The following is a 15,746-nucleotide window of genomic DNA, read 5'->3' on the forward strand; positions in this document are numbered from 1 at the left end:
ACACAACAAACATAACTTATTTCACCAGGAAAAATGAAAATAGATGCAAAAATATTTCATTTAGACATTCTATCGAACAGGTGATAGGCATTAAGATATTGAATATAACATGATGAAAAGAATTCATGAATATTGAAAATACCTTGCCTAGGGACATCCCAATCAACATCTAAAGCCCAATAACATAGAACTAGAGCAATGTAATGAAAGAAATGTGGCACAATTTCAAACCGGAATCTTTGAGGCAATTTATCAAACAAATTGTATGCATAAAAAATGTAGGCATGGAAAACACATGTCAAAATGAAGAATCATTCCTAAATACATCAAAGTTTATGGATTGTGCTACACTTATGTGAGAGAAAAAAAATTATCAAGCAATCAAGCAATTTGGAATGACACTTTGGAACCCAAACGTTCACATTCTAGAATTGGATTTGAAACCAAAATTGAAAAAAGAAAGGAAGAAAACATACCTTGGTTGAGTGAGTCTTGATCCTTTAAGTTGAAAAGATGGAATCACATAGAAAGAAAAAGAAAAGAAAAAAAATAACACAAAAAAAAAAATTTTAGGGAAGAAATGCTTCGGCCGAGAAAGAAAAAAAAAAGGAAATGTGAAAAAGAAAGGATTTCAGGTTTTTTAAAAAACACGACAGGCGTGTCCGGACAGGTAAGTGCTGTGTTCGGACATCCTCCCCCTTAATATTAAAACAAAATAAACAATAAACGCCCTTTTTTTTAAAAAAAAAAAAAAAAAATTAAAACACCACTTGTATAGATATCCAATAACCTATGCATGTCTTTATGAATATCTTAACAATTCGGAGTGATCAACAACTACACACACCATAAATGTATCATATGCAGAAATCATCCTTTTTCTGTGAATTTAGCCATGAAGCAAGAACGCAGAAAAACTCGTGCGATGGTGTAGTGTGTGAAAAAAAAAAAAAAAAAAAAAACTCCCATTAAATAAGATTTCATTAGTGGAAGGTAAATCTAGACAGACATTTATCAAATGAAAGACAAACAGTCTGATTCAAGCCACAGTCAAACCTTATAATGTTAGGACTTAGAATCCCTCATCCGATACACTCCCCCTGAGACTAATCATTCGCTTTTCACCATGTTCTTTAGTAACCATCTATTTCTGCAATGATGTGATCACTGATTCTTTCTATAGGGACATATAGAAGCAAAACGAAGTCATTTGAGCATATTTTATGCCCTTTTTTTTTTTATTGAAGAAAATGTCGGAATTTTTAGGATCTAAGTTCAACTAACGAGTTGGTCAAGTGGATAGAAATGACACTACCTATCTTCCAAAAAAAATGTTTGATCCGAATTCTCAAACACATATGAAAAATACAAACTTAATGGGCGCAAATAGTGCACAACTTCGAACATGAGAAAAACTGACTCTTACTTCTTCAACAGTCTTCAGAAGAACAAGGTAGATCATAAAACATATGAGGCATTAGATGTAAAGTGCAGACTGATTGACCCCACTCATATGTAACATATTCATTTGAAACCAATACATGAGAAACTGATTATCAAACAAATAAACAAATATCCCAAAAATAACAGAATCAAAGAAAAGAAAAACAAAACAAAACAAACAAAACAAACAAAAACAAACAAAAATGCCCTAGAATAGCTATAGAAAAATATCAATATGCTTAATTTCTAGGCATGTTCTATGTATACGATCATGAGAAATCGCATACACCAATAGCATTCCTGAGATACTCAAACCTAGATCCATCTAGGGGTTTTATAAACAGGTCAGCTAATTGATGTTCAGTAGGAATAAATTCAAGAGATACCGCCTGGGTCTCCACCAAGTCACGGATGAAATGATGACGAATGTCAATGTGTTTCATACTTGAATGTTGGACTGGATTCTTCGAGATGTTAATGGCACTAGTATTGTCACAGTAGACAATCATCTTTCCTTGAGCAAATCCATAGTCTGCAAGAAGTTGCTTCATCCAGATTAGTTGTGTGCAACAGCTCCCGGCAGCTATATATTCGGCCTCAGTAGTAGAAAGAGAAATGGAGTTTTGTTTCTTACTCATCCAGGCGACCAAGTTTGTACCCACATAAAAACATCCGCCAGATGTACTCTTTCGATCATCCGCATTACCGGCCTAGTCAGCATCAGAATATCCTGCAAGTTCAAGATTTGTGTTACTAGAAAAATAAATCCCAAAATTGATAGTGCCATTTACATACCTGAGGATCCGTTTAACTGCTGTCAGATGAGATTCCTTCGGATTAGCTTGGAATCGAGCACATACACCGACACTGAAAGATATATCTGGTCGACTAGCTGTAAGGTAAAGTAGACAGTCTATCATGCTTCTGTATAAGGTTTGGTCAACGGATTTCCCAGCCACATCTGCACTTAGCTTAACACTCGTACTCATGGGTGTGCGAGCATGACTTTATCCATCCAACCCGAATCTCTTCACAAGATCTTTGGCATACTTTGGTTGAGACACAAAGATGCCTTTGTTGGATTGTTGAACTTGAAAACTTAGAAAGTAAGTCAATTCACCAATCATACTCATTTCGAATTCTTGTTTCATTTCTGTAGAAAAGTGATGAGCATGTGAGTCGACCGTAGAGCCAAAAATAATGTCATCGACATAAATTTGGACAATGAGTAGTTGACTGTCTTTCCTATGGATGAACAAGGTACAGTCAGCTTGTCCTCGGATGAACCCATGTGCAAGAAGATATGTTGTCAGATGTTCATACCAAGCTCTCGGAGCTTGTTTCAATTCATAAAGTGTCTTTTTCAACTTGTAAACATGTTCAGGATACGTTGGATCCTGAAACCCTTTTGGCTGAGCTACATATACTTCTTCTTAAAGAATGCCATTAAGAAAAGCACTCTTGACGTCCATCTGATACAATTTTATCTGAAGATGGCATGAGATTCTTAACAAAATTCTAATAGATTCCAATATGGCTACCGGTGCAAATGTCTCATCAAAGTCCACTCCTTCAACTTGAGTGTATCCTTAAGTGACCAATTGAGCCTTGTTTCTTACCACTATACCATGCTCATCGGATTTATTCTTGAATATCCATTTAGTGCCAATGATATTTTGATCTTTTGGTCGTGGGACCAAATTCCATACATCATTCCGAACAAACTGATTGAGTTCATCGTGCATAGCAGTCGTAAACCTTCATTAACATTTCCCAGCAAATTTTCTCTAAGGTGATTAAGTTTGACTCTGGAGGATGGTACATGAGAAACCATGTTTGGAACTAGTGAGGGAGTCATGTCTTCTATAGCTGAAGATATTGATGTATGGACTGGTGAAACATTCAGACTAGGAGGTTCATGAGTCATATCAGAGATATCAATTTGCTCCCCCTTAACCTGCGGTTCTTCTTTTGCAAGGTGATCCTTGGTAGTTTCATCATCGATGACAACATTGACTGATTCCATTACTGACTTGGTCCTTGTGTTATACACTCGACCAGCTCGACTTGTAGTGAAATACCCAAGAAAAATTCCTTCGTCACTCTTGGCATCAAACTTCCCCAAGTTCTCCCTGTCACGAAGAATGTAGCACGTACTTCTGAACATTCAAAAATATTTGACAATGGGCTTCTTGCCTCGCCATAGCTCATACGGTGTCTTGGAAGTTGTTAGTCTGAGAAAAACTCGATTTACAATATGATATGCCGTATGGACTGCTTCTCTCCAAAAATGTTGTGCCAAATTTTTAGCATGTATCATGACTCTAGCCATTTCCTGTATGACTCTATTTTTCAGTTCGACTACCCCATTTTGTTGAGGAGTTATGGGAGATGAAAATTCTTGTTTGATCCCTTATTGAGCACAAAAATCTTCAAATCTGGAATTTTCGAATTCTCTGCCATGATCACTATGGATTCGCTTGATGAGACAGTTTTGTTCATTTTGCATCTTATTGAACAAGATCTGAGCTTGTTCAAAAGCTTCAGATTTCTCTCTTAACAGAATTACCCATGTATAACGAGAGAAGTCATCTACCACCACCATAATGTATTTCTTGCCTCCCATGCTCGCTGTCCGTGTAGGTCCCATGAGATCCATGTGAAGAAGCTCTAAGTTTCTAGAGGTAGAAATACCTGAAGTCTTTTTGTGTGAAGTTCTAGTTTGTTTTCCCAATTGACATGGCCCACACTTTCCTTTATCAGCCTGATGAATCTTGGGTAAATCAGCTATGGCTTCTGTTTTTGAGACTCTAACCAGATCATGAAAATTTAGATGTCCCAGCCGTTGATGCCACAATTCTCCAGTGTAGAGGGTTGCCTTATTGCATTTTATCTGAGAAGTTGAAGAGAGACAATAGCAGTTGTCAACAGTGCGCTCTCCTCCCATCAACCATTTCCTTTGAGAATCAAAGATGCTGTATTCTTTCTTAGAAAACTGGACCACTAGATCATAATCACAAAACTAACTGATGCTTAATAAATTTGCCTGGAGTCCTTCAACATACAGCACTTCCTGTGGAGTAGGAGCATCGAAAATTTCCACAATTCCTTGACCAATCACCTTCGATTTGCTACCATCTCCATAAGTGATGCTTCCACCTCCTTTGCCTTCTTTAAGCTCTTTGAATAAAGACTTATCACCTGTCATATGTTTGGAACAACCACTATCCAGAAACCACAAACATGAGTTCAGCACACTTAAGGCAGTGTGGGCAACTAAGCATAGATGATCTTTCTTTTTAACCCAGACCTGTTCCTTTTGAAAAGGTGTTTTCTCATGATTGTCACTCAAATTAGACATATCTTTCATATCAACAGAATTAGACAAAGCTGCTAACTTCTCACTAATAAGATTCACTTGAGCAGTTAAAACTTTTAGTTGATTCCCAATTCCAGGTTCATCTAGTCTAGGGATATTCTGCTGAGACCATGGTTGTTTAGCCCTAATTTGAAAACAATTTGGTCGAGTATGACCTTTGACACCACAGTGAAAACAAGTAGGGATAAACTTAGAATTGAAGTTAGTCCTTACCAAAACCTTGAATTTTTTATTCTTTTTGGTCACATCTTCTGAGCTTTCTTTAGGAAAACATGAGTTCTCAATTACCTCATCTTTCATTTTAGGTTTCACAAACATGATCTTAGAAGTGGTAGCAACATTTGAAGAAGATGAATCAACATGTTTATTAAAACCCAATCCAGTCCTATAATGTTTCTGATTTCCTAACATTTGATTCAATTTATCACTAGAAAATTTCTTTAAGTCATCATTTAAATCATTCAAGTCCTTTTCCAGAGATTTAACTTTAGCAATCAGCATGAGGTCTTCAGAAGTCAAGGTATTTCGAATAGCTAAACATTCATCCATAGATTTCATTAACCTCTCTTTCATTTAAACTTTCAGATTTTTTAGATTTCTCCTATTCAGCTTGTTTCAATTTATCACATTCCACAAACAAATTATTATAAGCAGTTTGTAAATCCACCTCATCATCAGATTCAATTTCAGATTTGTTTAGCATATGAGGTGAGTTAATAGTCTTATAATCATTATCATCAGAAGTAGTAAAAGCTAAATAATTCACTCCTCCTTCACCTTCTTCTTCGGATTTCTCATCATCCGACTCATCACTCTGAGTGACATTAAAAGCTTTACCTTTGGATTTTTTCAGATTAGCACATTCAATTCGAATATGACCCCGACCCCCACATTCATGACATTTGCGTCCACTAGTAAACTTATCCTTCTTATCAGTCTCTAAGTTTTCTCGTGGATTACTTCTAACTTCACCTCTAGGTTTCACAGGAACCTTTGAGTCTTGATTTTTAAACTTTCCATTCACGGGTCTAAAGAATTTTCTAAATTTTTTAGCAAACAGGGCAAATTCTTCATCATCCCTAAAATCCTCATCAGACGAACCACAAGAATTGACTTTAACATTTTTTGCTTTAAGAGCAATGTTTTTAGTTTTTTTGACTTTGGGTAGAATTAGCTCAAAAGTCTGAAGGGAACCTACAGGTTCTTCGACTCTCATAGTATCTAAGTCCTTGCTCTGTTGTATAGCTGCAATTTGGGGTATAAACCTCTCAGGTAAAGATCTTAAGATTTTTTTCACCACTTTAGCATCATCCATTTTCTTTCCCAAATTAATGGTAGAGGTTCTAATGGCACTAAGCTTTGAATCGAATTCATCAAAAGTTTCATCTTCCTGCATTCTAATCTCCTCAAACTGAGAAACCAACATTTGAATTTTTGAAGTTTTAACAACCTTAGTTCCTTCATATGTGATTTCTAAAGTTTCCCAAGCTTCCTTAGCTATCTCACATCTAGAAATTCTTGAAAATTTCTCATTTGAAACAGAGATGTAAATAGCATTTATAGCTTTGTCATTTGCAGTAGCATTATTCTTTTCCTCTGTTGTCCATTCAGCTATTGCTTTGTCTGGACGTGTCCATCCAGATTCAACAATATGCCAAACATTAATGGATTTAAAGTATGCTCTCATACGAATTTTCCAAAGTGTATAATTTGTTTCGTCAAAAACGGGAAGGGAATTAGGAGCAACAGTAAGAGACATTTAATATGGAGTCTCGGATCACACTCAGGAAAAAATTCCTTCACAGAGTAAACTTGCTCTGATACAAATTCAAAATTCTAAACATGACTCCAAATGACACCTATTCAAATGTATAGGTGTTTCACAAAGATTATGTCTGATCTAACCTAACAAATAATATTCAACAAAATACAAATATGAAATGAACATTCAAGAATACAGATATTTGGTTATGAAGAAGAAACCATTTAGAAAACTCTCTAAATATAAAACTTCTCCGGGGTAGCCAAACCCAGGAAATCAATCTACTATAAGAAGAATAAGGAATACAAGAAGAGTTACAAAACCTTTGACTCTTCCTTGCACACGACAAGTGACCCATTTGACTTCTACCTCAGTAGCCATTTCCAGAACATCTAGCACAATTCTTCTAAAAGATTTCCTTTCACTGGAACTCCGATTGGCTTCACGTATTTAATATTTTCTCAAATAAACTAGAACAATATCTCTCTCTCTAAGCTCTCTAATTTTGCTCTCCAAAATACGTACATATCATGGGCAAAACAATTTGTTTAAATAGAGAATAAAATAACAATTCAGCAGCCATGTCCGGACAGGGATAAGTGGGTGTCCGGACATGGCTAGGGTTACATATGCGTAACCTCGTGGTGTCTGAACATCCAAGTATTATGTCTGGACAAGCCATATCAAATGGACTTGCTGGAAATTAGGTCCGGACCCAGCTTCTGACGGTCCGGACCTGACTCTCAAATGCAGCTTTCTGGAACTTGGGTCAGGACCCAGCTTCTGGCGATCCGGACCTACCTTTCAAAATTAGTTTGCTGGAAATGGGGTTCGAACCCAGCTTCTGGCAGCCTGGACCTGCACATCAAAATAAGCTTGCTGGATTTTGTGTCCAGACCCGGCTTCTGACGGTCTGGACAGGCCTTTCAAATTGAGTTTTCTGGATATTGTGTCCGACCTGGCTTCTAGCGGTCCGAACAGGGCCTTCTAGAATCAACTTTCTGGACATGCTGAGATGCTTCATTTTCAACAACTTACATGCAAACCGAATGTGCCAAAACTTAACCTAACAAATTTGAAAGAGAACAATTTTTAAACAATAAATTGGCGAAGTGCAATAATCAGGGATTTGGAAATAACGAGAAAATCAAACAAAGGTGTAAATGGAATAAAGGTACAAACGCAATTGATTGACAAAGAAATCTAGCTAGACTTAAGTCCTGTGTCTACATGGTTGAAGCTTGTTGGTGTTCTTGCTTTGTTTTCTTCCTTGTCTTTGTTGGCCATCGAACACTATGTATCACACCCCCGAGAGATTAATTAAAAAAAGAAAAAGAAAAAAGAAAAAAGAATAGCTAAAGTGAAAACCAAAACAAGAAAGTAAAAAGAATAGCTAAAGTTCACACTGTCACCTAATCCACAATCTTTTTCTCAAACTTTCAATTGGGATAATGTCCTTCCAACCTACTAAAAAATTGTCAATTTCTCTATAACAATGAAAATACCATTAATAAAATAAAGATAAAATTCTATATTTTTAAACAAAAAAAAAAAAAAAAAGCCGAAAAATGAGAGAATCAAATCGGCCACCCCCTTTGGCAAAATGGGTGGTGGAGAGCTCTAAAGCCAAAGGCATGGTTTGGCCACCTCCAAAGCCAACAGAAGAGATACCTCAACAATAGGAGACCGGAGTTATTAGGGGTGAAAATGCGGTTATAATTAGCGATCATTGGCTAAAACCATTAATTGCAACCGCCTAGGCGGTTAATAGATTTCACTAACCGCCTAGCTAGGTGGTTAATTGGTGGTTAATAACCATAATAACCGCTAACCGCTTTTGAAAAGAAAAAAAAAATTAAAAATAGAAACAAAAACAACGTCGTTTCACCCTGTTACATACGATATCATTTCTAGATTTTTATACATTTTTATATATATTTAAGCACAAAAACAACGTCTTTCCATGTATATATATATATATATATATATATATATATATATAGACGGTTAGTGATTATCGGTTTTTTCAAAACTTGAAATCGCTAACCGTAATTGCCTAGCAGTTAGTGGGTTTTCTTAATGCCTTCAAAGGAGGTTAACAGTTAGTGCGGTTAATGGTTACGTCTTTTAACCTGAAGGAGTTATAGTTTAAAGTAGGGGCAAAATAGATCATGCTCAAATTAATTTAGTAGAGAGAAATTTAGAGAGAGAAGAGATTGAAAGAACGAAGCTATTTAGTATTTGTAGAACACATTGTGGGTAAGATCATCTATGAGTTTGTCTTTCAAACGATTCAACTTGGACATTTGATCTCATATGGGAATTCTATTTATACGGGTCATATTAATTTTAGGATAATGTTAGGAACCATCTCTTTTTCAACTCAAAGTTGATGTGGCTTTTAAAAGCACCATTGAATCAAAATTGAATAGTAATCCATCACAAATCCAATGATAATTTAAAAAGCTACATCAATTTGGGAGGATAAAAAGATGGTCCCTAGTATTACTCGTAATGTTAACAATATTGTTTTTTATGGTGTTGTTTATGTGTGTGTTTCTTATGGCTTTAGGAGGTTTCTTGGTAGTAGTTGTCTTTCAATCTGTGTAAGTGGTATGCCAACATAAGCACCAAAAATGCTCTCTTCTCACTCTCCTAATAGTTCTCTTTCCTTTTTTGCATTTTCCACCTCCTCAGTTAGACATTCCCTCCTCCTCTGTGCAGTTCTTTCCGGGGGACAAGAGAGAGACTTTGCTTTATGCTTCCTCCCCTCTTCCCCTCTGCCTAGAGCAGTCATTTCCCTCTCCCCCTCTATCGTCGGTTCTTCTTTTTTTCTTCCTTTTTTTTTTTTTTTTTTTTTTTCCCTTGAGCAGTGGTGTTGCTGTTCTACCTTCTTTGGTCCACTCCACGCTGCCTAGTTGGCCCCCTTTGGCTGCGTTCCACCCGCTGCAGTCTCACCGTTGTCAGTTCTATGGTGGTTCTCAGCTCTGGAATTCTCCTAGCCAGATCTATCAGCCTTCATTCCTCCAATGCTCCGACGCGTCCCACCAAGGTCTTCCCCATCCTCCCATCTTCATGTCGAAGTCTTCATCACCCTGTTCTAGCCACCACACGCAGCCGCATGGTCATCACGCGCCTGTGCATGTATCTCACACGTCTGAGCATGGATCACACACGCCTGCGCGTGAATCACACGTGCCGCTACGTGTTCTTTGAGCTACTGCCAGAAGCTCTCCCGTCAGCCTCCATCCGCCTTGTCCTCTGTTCCAACTGCCGTTCAATGGGTTTTTTTTCCTACTTTTTTTATTTTCCATGTATTTTGCAGCTCTTTTTGTTCTTTTTTGCTTCATGTTGATTTTGTGGGTTGATGTCTCCTTGGTCTTTGGTGTTTTGATCCTCTAGCGGGGACTTTTGTAACCGAATGGTGGTTCAGATAGGCTTGCCTTAATCTATGGCCCTTTTGCTTCTGTAACTGCCTTATGCGGCCCATTGAGAAGATCAGGACACTTGTTTGACTCATTTCCTAATTATTGTATTTATTTATGCGCTGTTTTAGTTTTTTTTTTATTTTGGTCTGTTGTTAGAGAGCCCACCCCATTTTTGTTTTAACGATCACTTACTTCTTGTTCCGTTCGGATCAAAAGTAGGAAGATCCTTCCCAGTAATGCTTTTCTTATTCAATTAAAAAAAAAAAAAAAAATCTGTGTAGGTGGTGTCCTAAAATCTCCATACTCGTGTTTGACGGTTTTATCTGTACATGAATATCCTAAATTCTTGCAAGTGCTTAAGCTAGACACAATTTTCCTTAAACTTAAAACTTGGCAGGCCCTAACTTATTCCCCCCATTTAACTTGTTTTTCGGCCTCCTACTGCGTTCCTCCTGAACCTGAAAAATATATAGAAACAAAACAAATAAGCAAAAAATTTCAGTACTCAATATTCTCCAACTAATTTAAAATCGGTTGGTTGAAAGCAATTTTTCATTCAAACGTTTTCATGAAAACTTTTACTTGACATTGGAAGGAAACTTTTAAAATTCATCTTTGTAAAATTGAATTTAAGAAAACTTTCTTTCCATGCATACTATTACACCTTGTATATATGTTAGCTAGGGTTGTTCGATCCAACCTTTAGGCTTATGGCATTATCCATTGTTGTGGACCTGATTTTGGCATATTGATTAACTTTTAGTTGCACTCAGCTTAGCAAACATGATGATGAACCACTCTATATCGGTTGCACTCCATTACAATTTTGGTACCGTCCTGTGTTTTCTCCCTTTTTTAGGCCAAAATATAATAATAAAGTAACTTCCTCTTAGTTCTAGGTGCACTTCCCACTATTTCAATGATGACAACAATAATGTGAATGATACTCTTTTAAATTTCACATCTTATCGTTCATCAATAATTCTGAGTAAAAGTGTAGCGCGGTTGAAATAACTTTCTCTGTAGATACCGCCAACTGATGCTTGATGGCATAGTAAGTTTGCCAAAACAAACAACAATAGAATTATAACTTTTCTCAAACTAAGATTCTTACAAGAAATTGAGGGAAAAAGGATGAAAAACCATTAATCGAGTATTTCATATTGATAGAGTAATCAGAAAAGAGCGACTTGGGTGCACCTGTTGTACAAAAATCACCTTTTATGCCACCAATAAGAAGCTGACACATCAGCCAATTTTTTTCAAATTTATACTTGAAACAAAAACTCAATCACACCAGATTATACTCTAATAAAATAATTTTTTTTTTTTTTTTGAAAAAAAAAAAACAAAATTGAAGGGGTGGCCGCTCGCCGCCACCCCCAGGCTATGGGGTTGGCGGCCGGCCACCCCAAGTGAGGGAGGGGTGGCTAGCCAGCCACCCCTTCAATTTTGTTTTTTTGTTTTTTTTTTTTAAGAAAAAACAGTTAATTTTTATTTATACTCGGGTGTAATTAGGCTTTTTTTAAAATAAAAAATAAAAAAATAAAAAATAAAAAAGCTTTAAGTGTCACCTTTTAATTGGTTGCACAAAACTCACTTTTGTACAGCTTCCCTATATAAGTTATTCTCTAATCAAAATACAACAAAGATTCGGACAGCTTCGAGTGTACCATAGTGGGTAGTCCTGCTTCGACCAATATGAGATTTATCTTGTGTTTATTCATCTCAATTTGCAGGCCCAATAAAGGAGAATAAACGAACTAGCCCAACAAGATTTGGACCGCACATCACATGTGAAGTTCAAGAATCTATAAAATCCAATCTTCGATCGGATGAGGCCGAGAATGGATTAAACCAAAAATACTTCGACAAACCAAAAGAAAGAAAAACAGACAAAATAAATAGCGAAAATCATAGATGAATGAAACAAACGTTAATACTTCATGCTTTTGGAGAATCAAACTTCGTTTACGCAACGTTGCATGATCTTAATTAACACATCTTTTTCCGCAGATGAATGAATTAATGAAACAAACGTTACGGTGAGACCATTTTGGTTTGGTTTGATGTGATAGCCCCAAATACAAAAAGACACGAACCAAATCTAAGATTTCACACATGTAAATGTTGACCAAAATGCACATATATAGAAGAAACTCAAAAACCCATAATAGTAATCAAACTAAATTATTTTATGGGTCCAAATCAGATCATTTTCTCAGGCAAGATGATGTCCAATTCCAGGAGGATTAATTCCCCCTATAAAAGATATGTGGAGCTGGAGTGCTACTCATTCACTCAATTTATCAAATAGTAGCTGATCAATTTAGCCACTACCTTTCCATGGGGTTCCCTAACTTTTGTTTGGTTCTGATCGTCACAATATTGGTAGCTTTGGCCTCTCAAGCAGCAGCTCGCACCCTCCAAGATGCATCAATGCGTGAGAGCCATGAGGAATGGATGCCTCGCTACGGACGTGTGTACAAGGACATCAACGAGAACCAGCAACGCTACAAGATATTTGAGGAAAATGTGGCATTCATTGAATCTTTCGACAGAGATGCAAACAAAGCTTACAAGCTAAGTATTAACCAATTTGCAGATCTCACAAATGAAGAGTTCAAAGCCTCTTGGAATAGATTCAAGGCCCATTTTCTCTTTCAAATATGAAAATGCCACCGCAGTGCCATCTACTGTGGACTGGAGAAAGAAAGGAGCCATGACACCCGTCAAGGACCAAGGACAATGTGGTTAAGTATCAAATTCTTTTATCAAACACTACTGGCTAGACAAACGTTGTAACCATGTAGGAAGAAACACTACCATATTTGCGCTATCACTATAAAATGATTGGTCAATTTAGAATTTCTTTAAAATCACTGAGCACTACCTTATGATTTTTCTTAAATTTAGGAAACAAAATTACTTCTTGTTTTCCTATCCAAATACACTTCACAATAGTCCTCTATACCAATAAAATATTATTTTTTTATAAAATACAAGTTCTCTATCTACCCTCACATTTTTTATAAAATTCCAACACAATCCCTAATGAATGGCAAAATAGGAGAGAAAAATATTTTGTGTTAAAATAATTGATAGGCAAGCTAAAGTGCTTCACAATGCATTAGGTAGCACTGTAGCTTTCCCAAAGTTTAAAGAAATAATAGAGAAGATGCCACATGTGACATTTTGTGTATTTTTTTTAAAAAAAAAAAAAAAATCCCTATATTTAGGAAAGAGAATATGTTCTAAGGAAGTTGCTACTACTACTCTTACAAAGCCTAATTCCACATACTAAGTAAGTAATGTGGTACTTAATATTCATGTTTTAATGAACAGTTCACCATCAATATGTGCTACTCATTTTTCCAATATAGAACCGAGGTGTCTTCTAACTCTTATTGGTCAAACTATAGGTTGTTGCTGGGCATTTTCAGTAGTAGCAGCAACGGAAGGTATTACCATGCTAACAACCGGTGAATTAATCTCTTTATCCGAGCAAGAGCTAGTTGATTGTGACACTAGCAACGTGGACCAAGGGTGTGAAGGAGGCTTGATGGACGACGCCTTCAAATTCATCCAACAAAACCACGGCCTCGCATCAGAAGCTAGCTACCCCTACAATGGTATTGACGGAACCTGCAACACGAACAAAGAAGCTAGCCATGTGGCCAAGATAAACGGGTTTGAAGATGTGCCTACCAACAGTGAAGATGCTCTTCTCAAGGATGTTGCACACCAGCCAGTCTCTGTTGCCATTGATGCTTTCAATCAGACTTTCAATTCTATTCAGGCGGTGCCTTTACGGGTGCTTGTGGCATTGAGTTGGACCATGGTGTTACCGCTGTTGGGTATGGGACTAATGCCGATGGGACTAAATACTGGCTGGTGAAGAACTCATGGGGCATACAATGGGGAGAAGATGGGTATATACGGATGCAAAGAGATGTTGATGCAAAGGAAGGCATATGTGGGATAGCTATGGAAGCCTCTTACCCCACTGCATGAAGTTCATAAATATAATATTATATGTTTGCCTGTTTATCATGTTCCTTCCTTTTCTGTCTTGATTGATATGAGATCCTAATCATCGAAAGGAACTTGTGTATTTCTCATACTAGAAATATTGAGAACGTAAAATTAGTCATGTTTATATCCGAGTTGCATGACTTGTAAGAAACTCATTACATACAAAAACAATGGAAAATAGCAGTATTTGAATACCTCATACATAGTCTCTCACTTTTATATACCTTGAGAGGGCGTAGATCCATATGCTTCCTTGGCTTAAATGTACTCCAACAAATTTCTTTATTGCCTTCTTTATTATTATTATTATATATATATATATAGTCCCATATCTTGTGGTTCAAATTGACATGTGGCCACGATCATCCCACGTGCCTCAGTTTCAAGTGAAGAAAAATAAACATCCGACACAGGTGGGCTGCACTGACAACTGAGTTTAGAACATTGCCTTTTTCAATTTAGTTTTTTAATTTAAAATTAAAGTTTGACGACCTGGAGATTGTGACACCCACTTAAAACACTGACACAATCTACATGCAGCTAGTATTAAAGTGTGAAACTTCTATTAGAGAAGAGGATTATTTGGAGTTATTTGCACATTTTACTTCTAGCAATGCACTAGTTAATGGAGCTATTTGTACCTTTTACCTTTGTAATCGATATTCTATTTCAAGTTTGAATGCTCTATTCTTCTTAATAGATGCGGTTGATGTGTAATAGTGTCGCTCTTCGCAGGTGAATGGCTCTAATTAGAACATGTTTTATAGGGTTCGATTTCAAATATTATAAAAGATTTGAACTTTTTTCACTATACACCAATTAATTTTCAGATGAAATTATCAAAGGCTCAATCTAACATATGCTTGATATCTTATGTTGATCAAAAGCAATTTACTAATGATAATAAACTGGCTTGGCACCCTCAAGAAAAAAATAAATAAATAAATAGATAGATAGATAATAAGGAATCATCTTTACTAGATCTACAAGTACACAAATTATATTATGAAACTGTTATATCCAACATTCCTCTCACAGAATAGAAAATAATAATAAAATAAATAAATAAATAAAAAGCATTCCTCTCACAAATATGTGATATGCAGAGGTTTGGATGTGATGATTACATGACCTATCGTGCTTTTTTAGGCCTTGGATGATATATGTTGGCTGTGATGCTTGTCATTTCCGTCATAGTCCTTTATCCTTCTCCTCTTCCTTCTCCATCTCATCTTCACAACTCTCCTCATCTCTTGCTTCCAACCATTCACCTTTTACTTTGCTGGGGTCACTTCCTTATCTTCTTCCATCTTCAAATTTTCTTCCCATTCTCAAGTAATCTTCATTTCAATTTTAAAAATCAAACATAGAATAATTTTATAGCTAAAAAATAAGAGCATACTCATCATTCATCAACCCTATTCTCAAATAATATTCATTTCAATTTTAAAAATAAAATATAGAATAATTTTATAGCTAAAAAATAAGCATGCACTACAAAAAAAAAAAGGGGTTTTCTGACGTGTGCTACAGTGTAATTTTTTTGCCACCTCAGCAATTTTCTGTCGTGTTATATATAAAACGTCAGAAAAATTTTTCCTGACGTGTGAATAGTAACACGTCAGAATTTTCTGACGTGTCTGTTCAGACACGTCAGAAAATTCTGACGTTTTAGATGTTGGAGCGTCAGAAAAATATT

At 36.3% G+C, this 15,746-nt stretch overlaps 1 pseudogene; it reads left to right on the top strand.

Moving 5' to 3' along the window:
* Positions 1-12,358: 12,358 nt before the first annotated feature.
* On the top strand, positions 12,359-14,026 carry LOC132182980 (senescence-specific cysteine protease SAG39-like; annotated as a pseudogene).
* The last annotated feature ends 1,720 nt before the right edge of the window (positions 14,027-15,746 follow it).

This window comes from Corylus avellana, chromosome ca5, assembly GCF_901000735.1.
Source record: "Corylus avellana chromosome ca5, CavTom2PMs-1.0".
NCBI classification, from domain to species: domain Eukaryota; kingdom Viridiplantae; phylum Streptophyta; class Magnoliopsida; order Fagales; family Betulaceae; genus Corylus; species Corylus avellana.